The sequence below is a fragment of the Notolepis coatsorum genome, assembly GCF_963971535.1.
Source record: "Notolepis coatsorum genome assembly, chromosome: 9".
In the NCBI taxonomy this organism is placed as follows: domain Eukaryota; kingdom Metazoa; phylum Chordata; class Actinopteri; order Aulopiformes; family Paralepididae; genus Notolepis; species Notolepis coatsorum.
The window spans coordinates 15357998-15379389 of NC_140173.1; the positions used below are offsets into that span (position 1 = coordinate 15357998).

Sequence of the window (21392 nt, forward strand, 5' to 3'; positions counted from 1 at the left end):
AATTTGGATCTTTAAGCCACTTTAAATGAAAATGTATTTGAAGAACAATACAGCAATCACTCATAACAAGATAAATAAATTAAATAATACAAATTAAAGTGGAAGTGTACTTTAAATAACTTTTGTTTGCTGTGTGTGAGAGGAGTCCGTGTGTGTGTATGTGTGTGTGTCTTACTCTGATCGCTGTGTGAGTGAGAGGAGTGTGTGTACTGTGTAATTTGTGTGTGTCTTACTCTGATCGCTGTGTGAGTGAGAGGTGTGTACTGTGTAATTTGTGTATGTGTGTGTGTCTTACTCTGATCGCTGTGTGTGAGTGAGAGGAGTGTGAATGTGTGTGTCTTACTCTGATCGCTGTGTGTGAGAGAGAGGAGTGTGAATGTGTGTGTGTCTTACTCTGATCGCTGTGTGTGAGTGAGAGGAGTGTGTATGTGTGTGTGTCTTACTCTGATCGCTGTGTGTGAGTGAGAGGAGTGTGTATGTGTGTGTCTTACTCTGTTCGCTGTGTGTGAGTGAGAGGAGTGCGTGTGTAATGTATTGTGTGTCTAGTCTGATCATCATCTCCTGCAGGGGAACAATGTTTTCAATGTCCAAAATTTGCTATGGGATCATCATGTTATGATGTTGTCTGGAACCCTGAGAAGCCACTCTCACAAAGATAGGTAGTGCACAAAAAAAAAAAAAAAATTAAATAACTTTTTTTTTTTTTTTTTTTTAATGACTAATCGACGCAACAATTTCTCGTCGACGATTTTTTATAATCGACGTCGTCGATTATGTCGACTAATCGTTGCAGCCCTATTGTGCTCTAATGGTAGTTATATCTGCAAATGTTGCATTAATTCTTAATCGCATGGCTAATAGGTGGCTGGGTTTGGAACCATGGGCGTACTGCTGTGGTCTTGTGCTGCGTATTTGTATTTCCGATTGTTGTCTGTATATGGCATTGATCTCTATTTTTAGTACGTTAACTTGATTTTCTAGTCGAGTTGAGTTGTTGTATTTCAGAGAATTAAATAACGTTGAGTAAAGCGTTTCCAGCTCAGCCAGTTTTGTGCATTGATTCTTGCGCATTTTGGAGGAAAAGCTATCCGTGAAGTCTTTGATCATTCCCTTTACCGACATCCATATTATTCTGGGGTCTTGCACCGAGTTTGCATTCTCTCGTTGGAATACTATAAGAGTTTCTTTGAGTTGTGTAATGAATTCCTTGTTATTAAGCAGCAACGAGTTAAATCGCCATCTTGGGGCACGCGAGGATAGTATACCAAATGTACCTTTAAGGAGTAAATAACAGTGATCTGATAGTGCGTTGGGTATCATTTCCACTTCATAATTATCAAATAGTCTCTGTGATGCAAAGACATAATCTATTCTGGATAGTGTATTATGTCTCGCAGATCGACAAGAGTACTTTCGGGTTGTGGGATTAAGTAACCGCCATAAGTCATTTACACCTGTAATCTTCTACCAATCCTTTAATGCCTTCGATGAATTCTTTTGTTCGCTGGAAAAGGCGAGGTAAGATTTGTCCATCCTTGGGTTCCAGATGGCATTAAAATCCGCTCCTATTATAAATGAGTAATCGGGAATGTCTAACATTGCATTGGTTAGTGTAGTGAAGAAATCTTCTTCGTACAAATTTGGGGCGTATTCCGCTATCAACGCTATTTTCCTGTTCTTATGTTCAATCTTAGCTATAGTTATCCGACCTTCTACATCAGACCATACTCCCTTTAGTACAATATTCAACTTACGTTTAACGACTATTGCTACACCCCGAGTTCTCGTACCAATAGAGGAGTGACTGATATTATCGTATATGTTGTCCGCTAATTTATCTATGTCTTTCCCTAGAATGTGCGTTTCGCTTAGCAGAGCAATGTCCACATGTTCTTTTTTCATCAGTGTGAGTACGCTTTTGCGTTTGAGTTGGTTATTTATTCCCCCGGTGTTCCATATCATTATATTCAAACTAGCCATGTATACATGTTGCATTGTAATTTTTGGTAATGCTTCTAGAGTGCGAGGCAATAATAGATATACATCCCACTAGTGAGGTCCCGTTGAGAGCCGAGCTTAAAAACATACATATATACAAATAAAAATCCCCTACCCTTCCCTCCCACCGAGAGTCGTACAGGATTGTGTTCCATGAACACAACCTTTGCGTATGACTCCCTCCCTTGCACCACCGGATATCCCAGAATGATCCAATTATCCTTAACATTCCTATGTATACCATAGGATCTAACACTCTAAATTCTACCATAAGTAGAATGTCGACTGTGGCTTGGCCACTTTCCCGTAAAAAATAAATAAATAAAAATTTAAATGAGATAAAACTAAAAATAAAGACCAAAAATAAGCTTCAATTGTCATGCCCTAATCACTTACATTTTATATGAACTTGTGTAATTTATAGTAACCCATGAATAATATGAAGGTATTGAACTGAAGAGAGAGCCTCAATAAATCAGAGAGAGCGGATGAAAAAAAAAACAAGTAAAAGGAAGAGAACATTAACTTAGATCTTAAAAGAGCATTGCTATGCTTAAACATCTAAAGTATAAATTGGAGAAGTAGTGGAATTATTTCCCATTAATAAAAAACAGTTTTTAAATACGTATATGCAGCATTTCCCCTGACCGGGGTGGGCGATGATCGTTGTGTAGAGTGATCTTTCTGCCGGCCGGCTATGATGGTTCTGTGGTTCTGCATCTAGATAGCTGTTGATTATTCCCCCGAGGGGCTTCTGGTAGAGTGAATGACCACGTATTGCTGATATTCCAGAATGTTCCATATATCAAAGAATGCTTAGATGTTCTAGATTATTCCAATATGTCATTTTTACATTGTTTGAATGTTCCAGTATGTTCTGGAGTGTTCCAATCTTGAATCCAATATGTCCGCAATAATATAAACCCGTCGGGGAAAGCATTCAAAAACTCTGAGCACGTAGGTCTCTCTGTCCCAAATCCTCGGTTATTAAAGATTGTACTATATGGTGACCTTGCATAACTGAGATTAAAAGGCCATTTATACACTATTCTGCGTGTTGTGCAGACAAGAATTTGGCTGCATCTTCAGGCGAGTTGAGGAGAACCCTTGCTCCTTGTTTATCGACAATGCGAAGTATTGCAGGGTATATTAGTAGGGGTCTGTATTTCTCCAGGTATAGTTGAGACATCACCGTCTTGAACTTGGCACGCAGTTCCACTACATCACGACAATAATCTTCAAAGCAGTGTATTGGTACCTCCATGTATTTCAGATTGCCTTTCATCCTGCGAGTTTCACGAATAATCATTTCTTTTATTCTGACTTGGCGCAGTATAACCAATATCACTCTGGGCTTAGCGTTATTGCCAATGGAGCGGGTCCCCAATCTGAAGCACTGTTCCACCTCTGGTATTTTAGGAAGGATCTCTGTTCCCAAGATTTTCTGTAATTCTGTGGCAAACTCTTCAGGGTTTGCACATCTCACTGATTCGTCCAGACCGACAATACGAATATTCAGCTTGCGTTTTTGATATTCCATCTAGAATATTTTGGCTTTCTGTTCTTCATTGATTCGCTTAAGCTCCAACGTTATTTCGCTGAGCTCCGTCTTGATTTCTTTGTAGTTTCCCTTCATCTCAGCAGTTAGGTTAACGTTGTTAACCTCTACTTCATTGTAGATGCGAGCGAAATTGTTTTCGTGGGCTTCCATTACTTTTTCCAGAGCCTCGGTGCGTTTAATCTGTGCGTCGGCGTCCGCTCTCAGCGCATCAATTTTGCCTTCAATAGATTCTTTAATAGCATCTACTTTTTGAGTTATTATCTTCTCCATTTCCTCCATTCTCTTCTCCATTGTCTTCCCCATTTCCTCCATTTTCCGGATGATATGTTCGGTGTCTGCGGAGGTGTTTGATGGGGTTGAACTTGAAGCGGCCACTGTCGAGTCTATATTTTCTGCTGTCAGCCGTACGAATCCTGATTCCTGCGGCGGGACCTCTACGACTGTTTTTGGACTCGTTGTGGCTTTCTTTGGTTTCATCTCGATTCTTTTGGTCAATATAGTTAGTTGATAGTCTCAGTTGATATATGCGTCAAGTTTTAAACGCATTAATGGTTTATAAATATGTTTTTAAAACGAAAAATAAAATAACGGGTGAGCAGCTGTGTCACATGCGACCTACTCCATTCTAACGCTAAACTGGAAGTCTCTAGATTCAATATTTTTTTAATGGCAGCCTGAAACATACATGTTTAGGAATTATGGTTCCTTCATCAGTGTAAGGCTAGCCAAACACTGATGAAGGAACCATAGTTCCGAAACATGCGTGTTTCAGGCTGCCATTAAAAAATTATTGAATCTGAGAGTGCTGGTCCAGCTTCCTGCTTTCTTCAACTCAACTTTACGGGATTACAGCACCCAGTGTCAGACTTTGTGAGCGCGGTCTAACTTGACTTTTTAGTTGTACACAGATGAAAGACTTCTGCCGATCCACAATGGTGCACATAATTTCTATTTCAATCTTTAATCTCGAAAGAACATTTACAATGATGTCGAGAGGTACAATACATAATACAAAAATAATATAGAAACATAAAAGTAAATCATTTAAACAATTTTAATTAATTAAAACAAATTGTCGGCTATTATAGATTCAAACTGACCAATGGATACTCAAGTGTTGAGTTTAAACCCTCCTTCTGCTAAGCATAGGAAAATAGGAAGTATTTATATTCTTTAACTCTCAATAATACTCATTCACAGTAGATACAGTATATGCAAATGTTCACAGACGGTACCTTTAGAGCAGGGGTCGGGAACCTTTTTGACTGGGAGAGCCATAAAAGCCAAATATTTCTAAATATATTTCATTGAGAGCCATATAGTATTTTTAACATATAATAAATTAAATATGTCTTACTTTTAATGCGACTTCTGGTGCTGCATGGTTTTGCTGATGGCCTTGTAATCTGGTTCATACGTGGTGAGATTGAGCTTCATGCAGGCGTTGAGGCTTCCATCAGTTAAACGTGAGCGTAGGTTGGTCTTAATGTTCCTCATATGCGAGAATGACTGCCCACATGCATATGTAGAGCCAAACATGGTCAATACAGCAATACTGACGCTGCATTGTGTGGTATGTCACAGGAAGCTCGTTCCAAGTTTTAAGAATCAGCTGGTCTTCAGGTTGAAGATTTTTTATTCCCTCGCCAGCTCTGCTCGCTATATCTTCAGCTACAGATACTATTAGCTGTATCTTCAAAACTAATTTCTGTTTACTTTAAAATGACACAGTATTATTAAGAAATATCACAAGTATTAAAAAAAAAAAATAACTTTTATTTATTTATTTTTTTACATATGCTGTCACCAGAAGAGCCATATATGGCTTGCGAGCCATAGGTTCCCGACCCCTGCTTTAGAGCATAGCTGTCAACATTGGGATATTAAAATAAGGGAGATTTGCCAGAGAGGGAGGGAGGGGGGGTAAAGGGGGTGTTTCCCCCCCTTTGGTGGATTCTTTTGGTCAAATCAGTTGTGTGATAGTCACTTTTGGTGAGTTGTTTATATACAATTCACTTATATGACATGTAGGTATGACACAGGACTACAAAAGCATTTAGTATAGAAATGTGTCAACAGGAAGGCGGCTGGATGGCGCAGGGGAGATTGCGCCCGTCACCAATGCAAGAGACTCCGGTCTCGAATCCCGGTGTCAACATTGCCTCCGGCTTGGGCCAGTCGTCATACTATCTCAATTGGCAGAGGTAGCGGGTGGAAGTCGATGGGTGGGGATTGGACGTTGTGGACTGCGACTCCTACAGGTCGGTTGGGGGACGCCTGCACAGCAGAGACGGGAAGTAGCGGGGGTAGTGTGAGCCTCCCATGTGTTACACCTCGCCACTGAGAGTCCGCGCTGTCTGGTGAAAAGATGCGACAGGCTGCCTCCTCGTGTACCGGAGGGGACACGTGATGCAAGGCTTCTATCCTCCCTACGACCGACCAGTGGGAGGCATAGTCGAGCAACGTTCAAGACAGGGGAGGCGAGAATTGGAAATACGAAATTGGGATGGGAGAAAAATAGAAAATAAGGAGATAAAGTGGATAAAAAACTAAACAAATTTGTCAACAGACTAAAGCAGAGAACCACAATATTTTGCATACAAATTATGCTGAGCAGAATGTAATATCATAACTGTCTATTATTTTTCTTGCAATATAGCCAATTTTCATTAGGTATGGTTTTGAGGTGTGTGTTCAACAGAATGTAGTATCAAAAACACGAGAGAGAGAAATACAACAAAAAATTTGCTTTTCATTCATCTATTTATTTATTTAACTGTATTAAACAATATAAAACAAATTGGCCATCATTTACTGAGTAAACGAATGCTTACTGCTGTAACCTACTAATAACACTTAAAGTAAATCTGAAGATTATATAGCAGATGCCTTGGACAACTGTAGCGTGTGCTTGTTTATACAGAGCCCCTTTCATGACTGTGATGCAAGCCCTGCTTGAATACAGGGGCAGGGCTTGCATCACAGTCACGAAAGGGGCTTGTTTATACAGAGCTGGTGGTATGACTTGCTGGCTGAAATATGGATGAGGTAGCGGGGCTCTATTACTCTCTATGCTCTGTGCTTAAACCCAGTGTTCTCGACAACAGGAGTATGGTCGCAGATCTGCTGCTATAAAAACACCTATGGCGTTTGTTATTGCTTTGGCCCGGTCTGAATTAATAGCGAGATGCTGCTTGAATGCCACAGGGAGCTGGGTTTGCACAAGGGTCTGTTTCTTCCTTGTACCAGTGATATTCACATTCGGGTGATGCCGTTTCAAATGCGTGATAAAGTTTGCAATAAAGTTGAACAATGCCGGCACGTAGCCCCTTTTGTGACTGTGATGCAAGGCTTGCATCACAAGTAGGGGTGCACCGATATATCGGTCGGGTATCGGTATCGGCCGATAAGTGCCTTGTTGACTGCTATCGGCCCATCGGCCGATAAGCTCAAATGTGCCGATAGCAGTCGCCGATAAATACCCATCAATTTGTGTAGAGTCAAAAGGCAAAAAAAAAAAAAGTTCACTCGCGACCTACCTGCACAACGCCCGCCGTCCCCCACACACACACACAAGCTACTGCATCAAAGTAACTACTTATGATTAACAAGGCATTCGTTTTGTGGCATTAACGTTATATAGTTAGTGTTACACGGACAATAACATCAGCATATTATTATTACCCATAGCAGCAAGGCATTACTCCGAGTCCGTTCATTAGCTACCGGGAGATGCAAGACTAACGTTACTGGTGAAAATGTGATTTGCGTTGGAATACTCCTTTGCCAACTTGCTGTACTTTGCTTGCAGGTCTGCAGCCATTATTGCTGCATTATGAATAGCCCCAACTTTAGCCAAGGTAACGTTATGGCTAAACCTTTAACAATAGTTAACGCTAGCTTTCGGTTAGCTGTTCAATGCTATTAATAACACAACTCCCCGTCAACACCCTCTCTCGGGAAGATGGCATTTAAGAAAGTATCTGCTGTTAAAATGACACAAACATTCGTTTTGTGGCATTAACGTTATATAGTTAGTGTTACACGTTCAATAACAAGCATATTATTTACCCGAAGATAGCAGTAAACAAGGCATTACTCCGTTAGTCCGTTCATAGCTCGGTTCCATTCCGTTGCTCATTCCGTACCCAACTACACATTCTGCAATCTGTTAATAAAGTTTTCAACCAGACAAATGTATAGAAAGGCTTTGTTTTATTATAACATTTGTTGCAGTAAAATCATTATGTCTCATTTGGTCATGCTGTGGTCTGTGGAGCGCCGGTCGGCGGGCCGGGCAGCTAACGTAGCTACGTTAAGTGTGTTCTGCTCTCGCAAACAGAACAATGGCGGCATGCCCGAAAGTAGAAAAATGAATAAACGCTTGCCGATTGGTGGTAAGGACAGCAGGAGGTGGGTGCTAGCGGTGTGGTGTAATTGGCCGAATCGACTGTCAATCAAAATGGTTCCATTGCATTGGTTGAAAGCTCTGGTTGAGAGAATAGTATCCCGCTGCAGGCCGCAAAAATGGTTCCATTGCATTGGTTGAAAGCTCTGGTTGAGAAAATAGTATCCCTCTGCAGGCCGCAAGAGAGAGAGAGAGATAGTGATACCATAAACATATTTCTTGATGTTTACTTTTTTTAAGTAAGTAAAGAGGCCTACAAATACAAACATACACATACAAATATACAGTAGTTTCATTAAAAAAAAATTAAAATTTAAAAAAAATTTTAAAAAAAATTACAAATACTTATATACAAATATACAAATATCGGTATCTGTTGTGAAGGGCCAGATTAAACCGAATATATATATTTATTTATATATATATATTTAATTATATTTGTATATTCTCTAATATTCCCTGATATCCCTTGTATATTCCTTGTACAATATGCATTGAATATCCATTCTAGCCTACTGAACATCCCATAATAGTCTCCATTCTACTATTGGTCGAGACCTTGGTGCCAGGCTGCCATACCCCCCAGACCCAGTTCAAACGTACCGCTCAACATGTACGAACAAGTCCTAGTTCCGCGTAGGAATCTGGCTACCGCACCACTAACGGTACTATTTGTTCATAGTGCGTATATATACTGCGCTACTAAAGTAGGACTTCCTTTTTAGTCCAGTTTCTTACCCTCCAATAGAGTGACAGACGTAAAGCCTCCCCGCGACGCCACGTGTGGGAGTAAGGCCAAGTTCGGCCTACCATCGGTATTGAGACATCGTGTATATTAATATTTGAATAGTCATATTTGGCACTATATCGTCGAGTTGGACGTAGTCTATTAAGCTAATAATAGTCTATTCATATGTAGTGCTTCGTGCGGTGAGAATACTATCGTAGTCAGTACCCCATCGTTTCGGGCAGAGAACTGGCTGCTTATCCAGGGTGGCCGACCCCATGTGAGGCTGCACCCGAGGAGCCCCAGAGCCGACGAGCGAGTGGACCTGCATACCGGATTATTCTACCGACGACAGCCCGCCTTCCCAGGCACGGATTATGCTTTGTATACAGTGATTATTCTATGGATAAAGACCAACACTGCCGTGTGTTGGAAACCCCCCCCCCGGAGAGGACGACAGGTGAGGAGACGCTCTACACGACGAGGTCGCTTCACGTCTCTCCATCGTGGACCGAAGGAAGCCGGCCCACAGAGAGTCCAACTGCTTTCATCTGTGGATCGAGGATCGCTGAGGCACCGAGCCGCACAACCGTGGGTTCTCCCAGGATACCCTCGGCCAGACGGATACAGCCAGACTCTACCCCCCCCCCCCCCTTCTCCAGTTGTCTTACAAGCGACCGGAATTCCCCCCTAGTGTATCCAGTTCTATAATCATTAAAGTATCATTGCTATTATTCCTTAACTATTCCAGGTCGTATATGTACCACCTGCGCCTTCAGAGATTGGACATTCTCTATTGATATACCGACGAATACTCTTGCCATAAAAGTGCATACTAATTCCCATTCATAAATGTGATTGATTTGATTAAGTGCTTGCTCTACACACCATTGCTGTGTAGAAATAAAGACCTATTTCTAATTCGTACATTTGTGTTGGATCCGTTTCATCTACGTGACAGTGTTCATCATAATATATTTATGCCGAGTACTGGGTGGCCGAATATTAAGTACAAAGGTAGTGGTAGTAAGTATCATATCTAGTAATACAGTCAGGGAATTGTACCCCTCAGTTACAATTGGTCCTTCGAGCCGGAGGGTAATTAGTGTAATATTAATATAGTGTTATTAATATCGAAATGGCCTATGATGAACACTCCACGAAACGATCCTCCTAACCAACGCCCGCAGCGCGAACGACGGCTCCCTCAGTACTTAGAGGCTTACGCTGTCAGTCAACAACCTAGTCTTCTACTAACAGTAAACGCGGTAAAACTAGAAAGTAAAAGTATGTCTAACCCCAACGCCCAGACTACCCCGACCATAGAGGCCCCTACGGGTTCTAATGTAACTGACCAAGTTCACGGTGGGGACCAGTGGGAACCAGACATGACTTCACACCCCGCCAGTACTGAAGAAGTAGTCCCCGATGAGTCCCGGGAGGAATACAACGCTACCGAGAGAGAACTCGGCACGGAAGAAGACGGGGAGAGCACCGTGGAGATAGAGCTCCAAGGCTCCGCAAGGAGTACCCCGAGGGAAGGCTCCCCTATACAACCGCCTTCTCCCAACGAGGCAGAGAGGACCCTACAGCAGGCCTTCCTCATCAGCCTGAACGCCGCTGCTGAACGCGACCGACTGCAGATCCAGCAGCGGAGCGAAGAAGAGCATATACGTCTAGAAATAAGACGCATTCAGAGGGAAGAGAATGTGGCCCGAGACCGAGCAGACGACCAGCGAGCAGCTGCTGGTGCTCTACGGGACGCAGAGCGCGACAGACAGCAAGCGCAACTAATAGAACAGCTGATCAGACGGACAACACCCTCTCCCTCCGCCAGAGGCTCCAGGAACTCGTCTAGACACACCTCCAGGGCGGCATCCCCTAGCCGAGTAAACAACCCTGAACTTGACCAACAGACGAGGTCTATACCCCCCACAGACCACCTCCCCCCACCGGTCCAAGCGAGACCTAGCAACCGGGAAGGAGCAGCATATCCTGTGGAGAGGCTAAACCAGAGACTACAAGCACTGGATGACCTAACTGAAGACGAAGAGGAAGAGGAGGAGAACCACGCCCGACGACAGCACAGTACTCTACCGGACCAGGAGGTCCGGTACAGCCCAGGCTATACTCCCGCGGAGCTGCGCTACAGACCCCCGACTCTATACCCGGGTGAGCACGACGCACGACCCGCACCGAGGAACAGCACCTGGACAAGCGGGCCATGGTACACTGCCGGTACCAGCCCATACCAAGGAGCGGGAGGAGACTCGCCTAGGAGGCCTCTCCCCCAACGCTCGCCGATGTATCCACAGTCAGCGTCATACATTGGCCCGCCTATGGTACCCGACTTCACCCAAGAGAACCGGGCCCAGTATACAGAACTCCGCATGTGTCTGGAGACCATGTTGGTGGATGTATTGGATGAACGCCATAAATATGCCATCCTACTGAAGCACTTAAAGGTACCCCGCGCACATAATATAGCGCTCGCCTACGCGACTTCCACCACCCCATACACAGCAGCGCTGGTAGCATTGGACCAGAGGTATGGGCGCATATGGGATTACGTGATCCAGGAGATCCGACACATCGACCGCTTACCCCCAGCAATAGACAATCGAGCACTGGACGACCTGTCCATCAGAGTGCAGTCCCTGGTAGGGATGTTGGGAGCGCAGAGAGAGAAGGGGAGGCATGAACTTTACGCCAACTCAAATGTGGAAAGGATCTTGGAGAAGCTGCCGCCCGCTCGACAGGAGCGTTTTAGGCGGCAGAGAGACCACCAAGACCCGAATGGCCCCGAACCGAACCTCCTCGATCTAGCAGACTTCCTGGCGAGAGAAGTCAGCAGCCTACGGCTAGATACATTCGGACGGAGCACCCCTGGCTCCAGAGAAGGAACCAGACGACTAAATGATGGAAGAAGATCGGTGACTGTGATGCACCAATCGGAGTCAGTACCGAGCAGCAGGAGCCACAGTACCCCCTCCAGAACGGAGAAGTGGAAGATAGTGTGCCCCTACTGTGAGAAAGAACACTGGCTAGCGCAATGTGACTCCTTCCCCAAGCTGAACGCGGAGGAAGCAAGTCAATGGATAAAGTCCAACAAGCGCTGTTTTCGCTGTGCGCGCTCACACATGGCAGCCGAATGCCGCTTAAAGAAAAGGTGCACCAAGTGCGATGGAGCCCATCTGGACATACTTCACGACAGTAACAGACGGCGCCCTTCACCCGCACCATCCAGCAGCAAAGCGAGCGTCATGTACATCGATCCCGCCAGCAGCAGTGGAGCCCGAGTACTCCTAAAAGTAGTGCGTGTGACACTAAGCTACTAGAATAAAGTCCTGGACACTTACGCCGTCCTCGATGACGGGTCAGAGAAGACCCTTCTGCTCGCCTCCGCTGCGGCCCAGCTAGGGCTGCGGGGAAGCGAAACCCAAATGACAATTCGGACAATAAGACGAGATTTGAAGACGATAAAGGGCGAGAATGTGTCATTCTCTATCGCAGCAAGCGGCCAGCCTGAGCGACGGTACCAGATTACAGACGCTTTCACCAGCCAAGAAATAGGACTGTCGCGGTACACATACCCCGTCGCCAAGCTGATGGAGAAATATGCACATCTGCGCAAGTTACCGATCCCGCTCATAGACAATGCTATGCCGACCCTGTTGATAGGCTCCGACCATGCAGACCTCATTGTCCCGATAGACCGGGTTCATACCGGACCCCGAGGCTGTCCTGCAGCAGTCGAGACCCGTTTGGGATGGACTCTCCAAGGCCCGCTCGCCAAATCTCTCAACCGAAGTACAGCCACTAGATGTCTCCACTCCCGAGTCACAGAGGGAGAAACCGCACTCCTGCAACACGTAGAGCGGTTATGGACCTTGGAACAAATGCCATTTAAGAACGGAAAGAAAGACATTCGCTCTAAAGATGACATTTACGCCATTCACCTCCTCGAGACAGGGACCAAGAGAGTCCCGGTCAACGGCGTGTTGAGATACGCCACGCCACTCCTGCGGCGAGAAGGAATGCCTACTTTCCACGCCAAGACAGACGCCACAGAACGGTACCTGCTGAACACGGAGCGGCGCTTAGCCAAGAACCCCGCCCAAGAGATTGTATACCGCGCTGAGATTGAGAAGCTCATCACAGCGGGACACGTCACAAAGATGGACATTAAAGAGGCTGACCAGACCACTGAATCGTGGTACGTGCCTCACCACAAGGTCCATCACAACGGTAAAGACCGCATAGTATTTAACTGCAGCTACCAGATCGGATCCCAAAATCTGAATAAAGAGTTACTGCCCGGTCCCACACTCGGCCCCTCCCTACTCGGCGTTCTACTCCGCTTCCGCCAGGAAAAGGTGGCCATCAGCGGGGACATTAAAGGAATGTTCCTGCAGGTGAGATTAGTAGAGGACAAGCCCCTGTTACGGTTCCTATGGAGAGAGAAGCCAGGAGATGAGCACCCAGCCATCTACCAATGGGAAGTCCTCCCCTTCGGAACGACGTGCAGCCCCTGCTGTGCTACATTTGCACTACAGAAACATGTAGCAGAGGACCCAGCAGCGGACGAAGAGGTCCGACACAGCGTAAAGAACAGCTTCTAAGTGGACAACTGTCTACAAAGCCTTTCAACCCAGGAAGAAGCCGAGGCTCTCCTGATTAAACTCCGCGCCTCATTGATCAAGGGCGGCTTTGATCTCAGGCAGTGGGCCAGCAGCGATCCGCAAGTACTGCGCAGCCTCTCCTCCGAGGACAAGGCAGCCAGCAGCGAGACCTGGATGGCTACAATCCCGGGAGAAGCCCAGGAGATGACCCTGGGATTGGTGTGGCGATTCAAAACAGATTCGCTTCACTACAGACACAAGCCCCTGACTACGGAGCAGGGAAGGCCAGCGGCGGCGCCGACCACCAGACGGAGTGTGTACACAACACTCGCCCGACAATATGACCCGCTAGGATGTATTCTACCGTACACCACCAGGGCAAAAATGATTGTACGAGCATTGTGGGACAAGGACCAGGGCTGGGACGACCCCATTCCCGCACACCTTGCATCCACCTGGAGAGAGTGGGAGATGGAGCTCCACTCACTCCCAGGCGTTAATATGCGCCGAAGCTACTTCCCACCCACGGTGAGGCCAGAGACATGTAAAATGGACTTACACGTCTTCAGTGACGCCTCAGAGGTCGCATACGGATCAGTAGCCTACTTGCGGGCCCAAGAAGAGGGGGGAGAGATCTACACAGCATTTGTCCTCGCCCGCTCGAGAATAGCCCCACGCAAGCAACAATCTATCCCACGCCTAGAGCTCTGCGCAGCCCTAGCCGGAGCGCACCTAGCCACGCTCATCCAACGTGAGCTCACCATACCGGTGTCTAGAACAATCCTGTGGTCAGATTCCACGACAGTACTCGCCTGGATCAAATCGGACTCATGCAAGTACAAAGTCTTCGTGGGAGTCAGAGTCACCGAGATTCAAGACTTAACCGAAGAGTTAACCGGAGAAACAGAGTGGCGCTACGTTGATACAAAACAGAACCCAGCTGACGTCATCACCCGGGGAATGCCCCTAGATGACCTCACCCGTCGCAATGTCTACAGTGACGGCCCAGCATTCCTAAAGCTCCCGGAAGGAGAGTGGCCCACGCCTATCCCGAGGGAAGCCAGTCAGGAGGAGGCTGAGAATAAGAAGCCTGTGTTCTGTGGATTGGGCACTGTTATCTCCGCAGACCCCAACATAGATGATTGCACTACCATAGAGAGTGCACAACAAAGGACATTCCTGCGGCACCACCCGGAGTGTAAGTCCCCCGCTGAAATGTCAGCAGCTAACTACGAGGAAGCAGAATTGCTTCTACTGCAGCGAGCCCAGAGAGACTCGTTCCCCGATGAATTGGCCTGTCTACAGGGAGGAAAGCCTGTCCCATCCGACAGCAGATTAATTCATCTGGCCCCCGAGAGCGACGCTCATACCCTCATCAGAGTGGGTGGTCGCCTACGCAGAGCCCCCAATCTACCGGATGACATTAAATACCCGATCGTATTGAACAGCCGACACAAGGTCACAGAGCTGATTATAAAGAAATACGATGAGGATGTACATCACGCAGGAGCAGAAAGAGTCTTCGCGGAGATCAGACGTCGTTACTGGATCCTACAAGGAAGAGAGGCGGTACGACGCTTCCAGCGAACATGTCTAGACTGCCGCAAGTGGCGCGCGCAGCCCAGCATACCAAGGATGGCTGACCTTCCTCCATGTCGCCTCCGAATCGGTGACAAGCCATTCCACTCAACGGGTATGGACTGCTTTGGCCCGCTGCACATAAAGAAAGGAAGAGGAACCGAGAAGCGGTGGGGTATTGTATTCAAATGCATGACCACCAGAGCGATACACATCGAGCTTCTCCCGACCATGAGCACAGACTCATTCCTTATGGCCTTCCGTAGATTCACATCACGGAAAGGAAGACCGTCTACACTATTGTCCGATCATGGGACAAACTTCAAAGGCGGCGAAAGAGAGCTGAGAGAGAGCTTCCAAGCTATGGGCCCAGAACTTAAGACCCACCTCGCTCCAGCACAGATTGACTTCCAATTCAACCCCCCAAACGCACCCCACTTCGGTGGTACTTGGGAACGGGAAGTGCGTTCCATAAAGACAGCCCTGTACGCAGTACTTGGGGCCCAGACTGTGGCGGAAGAAGTCCTAATGACAGTCCTCACGGAGATTGAGGGAGTATTGAACTCTAAGCCCCTCGGCTACGTCTCCAGCGATGTGGCGGATATCGACCCAGTTACCCCCAACACACTCCTGATGGGGCGGCTAGATCCCACGTTACCCCAGACAATGTACCGGCCTGAAGAAGCGAACGGCCGACGAATGTGGAGGTACAGCCAAGTATTAGCCGACAAGTTTTGGAGCAGTTTCCTACTGCACTACCTACCGTCTCTACAGACCCGCCAGAAGTGGGTAAAGGAGAGAGACAATTTGACAGAAGGAACAGTCGTCATGATTATTGATCAATCACTGCCCAGAGCTATGTGGCCGGCCGGCCGCGTAAGCAAAGTGATCACCGGTGCCGACGGCAAGGTCCGAGCAGCTGAAGTGCTTGTCCAGGGTCGCACTTACACCCGTCCCGTGGCGAGGCTCATAGAACTGCCCCGACTCCCAGACACAATCGATGACGACCATGACCCTATAACCCTATGACTTTGTGAAGTTGACTGACCCCTACAGCAAACCCTTATGTGTAAATAGACAACGCGATTAATCTGTCTCTGCTTAACTGATTAGGTCTGGGACCAATCAGGGGGTGGCTGTTGTGAAGGGCCAGATTAAACCGAATATATATATTTATTTATATATATATATTTAATTATATTTGTATATTCTCTAATATTCCCTGATATCCCTTGTATATTCCTTGTACAATATGCATTGAATATCCATTCTAGCCTACTGAACATCCCATAATAGTCTCCATTCTACTATTGGTCGAGACCTTGGTGCCAGGCTGCCATACCCCCCAGACCCAGTTCAAACGTACCGCTCAACATGTACGAACAAGTCCTAGTTCCGCGTAGGAATCTGGCTACCGCACCACTAACGGTACTATTTGTTCATAGTGCGTATATATACTGCGCTACTAAAGTAGGACTTCCTTTTTAGTCCAGTTTCTTACCCTCCAATAGAGTGACAGACGTAAAGCCTCCCCACGACGCCACGTGTGGGAGTAAGGCCAAGTTCGGCCTACCATCGGTATTGAGACATCGTGTATATTAATATTTGAATAGTCATATTTGGCACTATATCGTCGAGTTGGACGTAGTCTATTAAGCTAATAATAGTCTATTCATATGTAGTGCTTCGTGCGGTGAGAATACTATCGTAGTCAGTACCCCATCGTTTCGGGCAGAGAACTGGCTGCTTATCCAGGGTGGCCGACCCCATGTGAGGCTGCACCCGAGGAGCCCCAGAGCCGACGAGCGAGTGGACCTGCATACCGGATTATTCTACCGACGACAGCCCGCCTTCCCAGGCACGGATTATGCTTTGTATACAGTGATTATTCTATGGATAAAGACCAACACTGCCGTGTGTTGGAAACCCCCCCCCCGGAGAGGACGACAGGTGAGGAGACGCTCTACACGACGAGGTCGCTTCACGTCTCTCCATCGTGGACCGAAGGAAGCCGGCCCACAGAGAGTCCAACTGCTTTCATCTGTGGATCGAGGATCGCTGAGGCACCGAGCCGCACAACCGTGGGTTCTCCCAGGATACCCTCGGCCAGACGGATACAGCCAGACTCTACCCCCCCCCCCCTTCTCCAGTTGTCTTACAAGCGACCGGAATTCCCCCCTAGTGTATCCAGTTCTATAATCATTAAAGTATCATTGCTATTATTCCTTAACTATTCCAGGTCGTATATGTACCACCTGCGCCTTCAGAGATTGGACATTCTCTATTGATATACCGACGAATACTCTTGCCATAAAAGTGCATACTAATTCCCATTCATAAATGTGATTGATTTGATTAAGTGCTTGCTCTACACACCATCGCTGTGTAGAAATAAAGACCTATTTCTAATTCGTACATTTGTGTTGGATCCGTTTCATCTACGTGACAGTGTTCATCATAATATATTTATGCCGAGTACTGGGTGGCCGAATATTAAGTACAAAGGTAGTGGTAGTAAGTATCATATCTAGTAATACAGTCAGGGAATTGTACCCCTCAGTTACAGTATCGGTATCGGCCGATAGTGTTAGTTGAACAATCGGTATCGGTATCGGCGGCCAATTTTCATATCGGTGCATCCCTAATCACAAGTGTGCATCACAGTCACGAAAGGGGCTAGCCGGCACGTAGCTTTAGTGCGATCCACCTGTCTTTGTCCATTACTGTGGTTAACTGGGAATCCGAAATTATCCCAAACGGGAGACTTGAATGTTGTGGGAGCATCTTCTAGCTCTGGCTTGTCAGTTAGTATTGCACTCGTCATACTAAGGCTAATATGCTATGCTGAATTACAGCTATCGTTCAGCATGGCTGCGTGGGATGAACAAACAACATCCGGTTAGTTGTGCACGTTATATTAGGGCCGGGGGGATTTAAGTTCCGCAAAAAAAGGTTCCGTACCGTTGCAATCGTTCGGTGCACAGCGCGTACTGTACCGGAGAACCACATTGAGGCGGTACAGTACGTATTCGCGTACCGTTACACCCCTAGTAGTTGTACAGAGTCAACAACACAATAGACGATAGTGTCATCCGCATAGAGATGATCCTGACAATATCGGAGACAATATCATTCATATAAATAGTAGGCGGTAGGGATGCTCCGATCACGTTTTTTGCCACCGATCGTCTATGAGCCATATCGGCCGATACACTGCCGATACCGATAGTTTTTGGTTTTGTTATAGCAGCTGGCAGTATTATACTGTAGGTCTAACACAGGCATTCTCAAAGTCCGGACTCCGGACTAAATTATCCAATCTAATCTTAGAAATTAAGTAAAGTGAATAGTACTGGGTGTTAAGCATAACAGCATCTATGTTAATTTACTTCTGAATATTGGGGAGTATCGCCGTGCTTGTAGCTGCGTTTTGATTACGTCATCACAACAACATGTTAGGTAACGAACGTAACCCTGTTCTTTGACGTTCTTTGCCGAAAGCCGAAAGGGCCTTTTTTAACAAATTTCGGCCGATATGTTTTGGTGGCCGAATATTTGGTGCATCCCTACTCAATTAGTATCGATGTGGCACCTGTTAGACCCACGTTTGATATTCTGGAAACTTGTGAACGCTTTCTGTTAATCTGGTAAACTGTTGGTTGTATTGCGGAGCTAAATGCTAAACTTTTGTACATGAAATACAGCCCAAAAAACGTAAAAGACCCCCCTGAGAAACACTTTACAAATGTTTGCTTATTAAAGAATTTTTTTAAGTAATTAAAAAAGAAAAAAGTGACAAAGTTGTTTAATTGACGGGAGAAAAGTTGCTAAAGTCCATGTATTGTGATGGGACCGGAAGAAGCCTACACGCTGAAGATTCAAGAGGTTTATTATTTGTCACATACATACCAGGGCATACAGTGACATAACCGGATATGCCGCCTCCACATTGTGCAAGTGGAGAATTGTCCCTGTCCGCAGTTAAACAGCAACTATTCATTCAGATCAAATCTGTCCGCTTCCTCTGTTTGCGTGTGATGGACATTTTCATGAATTTAGAAAACCCCACCGGACGCCCCGGACAGGGTGTGAAAAGTGGACGTGTCCGGGCAAAAGAGGACGTTTTGGTCACCTGATTAGCAATTCTAGGTTAAACTGGTCCTGGTGGTTAATATTTTGATCAAAAGTAATTTACTGTATTTCTATGGCATTTAGACTTAACGCAAATTTTGTTTACAGTGTAGGCTGATTAAGTAAGGGATAATGTATAGCTACGAGGTCATTGTCGCAAAATAATTGACCGACACATAGTTTAAAATACCGAGCCGCTTCGGCGAGGTGTTTTAAACGTCAGTGAAGGTCAATTATTTTGCGACAATGACCGAGTAAAGCTATACATTATCCCGCTTATTACATAGCTAACTTACTAACAATATACCTAATTCATTTGACAAATCGCAGTTGTTCTGTGGCTCTGTCAGCCCAAATAAAGTGATTATTATTATTGCGGGCAGCTGTTCTGGCTCCGCTGACACTCCGCTGTCAGTGCAGCGCTATACATTATCCCGCTTATTACATGGCTAACTTACTAACAATATACCTAATTCATTTGACAAATCGCAGTTGTTCTGTGGCTCTGTCAGCCCAAATAAAGTGATTATTATTATCGCGGGCAGCTGTTCTGGCTCCGCTGACACTCCGCTGTCAGTGCAGCGCTATACATTATCCCGCTTATTACATGGCTAACTTACTAACAATATACCTAATTCATTTGACAAATCGCAGTTGTTCTGTGGCTCTGTCAGCCCAAATAAAGTGATTATTATTATCGCGGGCAGCTGTTCTGGCTCCGCTGACACTCCGCTGTCAGTGCGCGGCAGGTGTGTCTGATTTGCTGCACTGATGTGGGCTTGATTGCCAACAGCTGCGCACTGCGGTCATTATTGAAAAAACAGCGGTCATTATTGAAAAATAATGACCGCTGTCGGGGGGCTATTGACCAATCACAAGCAAGCATTTCGGCGAATGTGAAAACGCCATGTAATAATGAACAATAATCCACTTGATAAAGTAAAATTGGATGAAAACGAATAACCACGACTTGGGTCGAGTGAAAACAGACGACTGACTGACTGATTTTATTCAACAAAAACACGATGCCGGTGCAGACAACGCTCAGCGTTTGCTTAAAGTCGGGACATTTGCACGAGGTGCGCTTGATTTCCATCACAGGCCAGTTGAATTGCTCCTGGGTGAGGCAGCTGGCTGGATGAAAATGCCAGGCGAGCCGGCATAAGGATACTAGTAAAACATTTAAAAATATTAAATAGCAAATGGAATCAATTGTTGTTTTTCTGGTAAATGTATAGTTTAGATGAATTGATAACAAAATAATGATTAGTTGCAGCCCTAGTGTTGGTGCCGTGTACAGGAGTTCAGTCGTAGGTGAAGAGGTATTCAGTACATGGGTCTGGGTCTGTAGTAAGAAAACTGTGACCTTTCGTGACTTTCGGTTTGCAAGCCTGGGGCTTTTATAGGGGCTGGGGGTGTGTATTTAGTTTAAACTCGGCATTATTCAAAAGTAGTCATGGATTATGTGGTTATTTTGTAGACTAATGTTTCATCCACTAAATTAAACTGACCTTAACCATAGCCACGATAACCACTTCTGCTCCAGAAACTGTTGACTAACTGGTGCTTGAAACAAAGTGGTTTAAGTCTATAACTGTAGATGACTCTGGACTACACTGTTCTTGAACTATAAAACCAAGATACATACCATTATAAACCTCTTAGAATAGAAACTAAAGCTGAAATCTTTCTCTCCTTCCTCTGACGCTCTTCTCCATCACTATTCCATCCAGATAGCTGTCCTGTCAGGCCTGGGAAGAAACCAAGAGGCTTGGATGGAAGAAAAGGTCTCTGCTGTGACCAGTGTGGAAAGAGATTTAGTCATCGAAGTAGTCTGAAAACACACCAGAGAATTCACACAGGAGAGAAGCCCTACTCCTGTGACCAGTGTGGACAGGGCTTTACTCGGCAACAGAGTCTGAAAATACACCAGAGAATTCACACAGGAGAGAAGCCCTACTCCTGTGACCAGTGTGGACAGGGCTTTACTCGGCAACAGCATCTGAAAATACACCAGAGAATTCACACAGGAGAGAAGCCCTACTCCTGTGGCCAGTGTGGACAGGGCTTTACTCGGCAACAGAGTCTGAAAATACACCAGAGAATTCACACAGGAGAGAAGCCCTACTCCTGTGGCCAGTGTGGACAGGGCTTTACTCGGCAACAGAATCTGAAAATACACCAGAGAATTCACACAGGAGAGAAGCCCTACTCCTGTGGCCAGTGTGGACAGGGCTTTACTCAGCAACAGAGTCTGAAAATACACCAGAGAATTCACACAGGAGAGAAGCCCTACTCCTGTGGCCAGTGTGGACAGGGCTTTAGTTATCTGATTAGTGTGAAAAGACACCAGAGAATTCACACAGG

At 45.9% G+C, this 21392-nt stretch overlaps 1 long non-coding RNA gene across 1 annotated transcript in view; it reads left to right on the forward strand.

The window, feature by feature from the left end:
• The window catches only part of LOC311234535, a 58758-nt gene extending 37708 nt beyond the window's left edge, over positions 1–21050 (forward strand). The window contains exon 3 of the long non-coding RNA XR_014620105.1: positions 20759–21050. This is a non-coding gene — a long non-coding RNA (uncharacterized lncRNA). The remainder of the gene's footprint in view (positions 1–20758) is intronic.
• Positions 21051–21392: the final 342 nt, after the last annotated feature.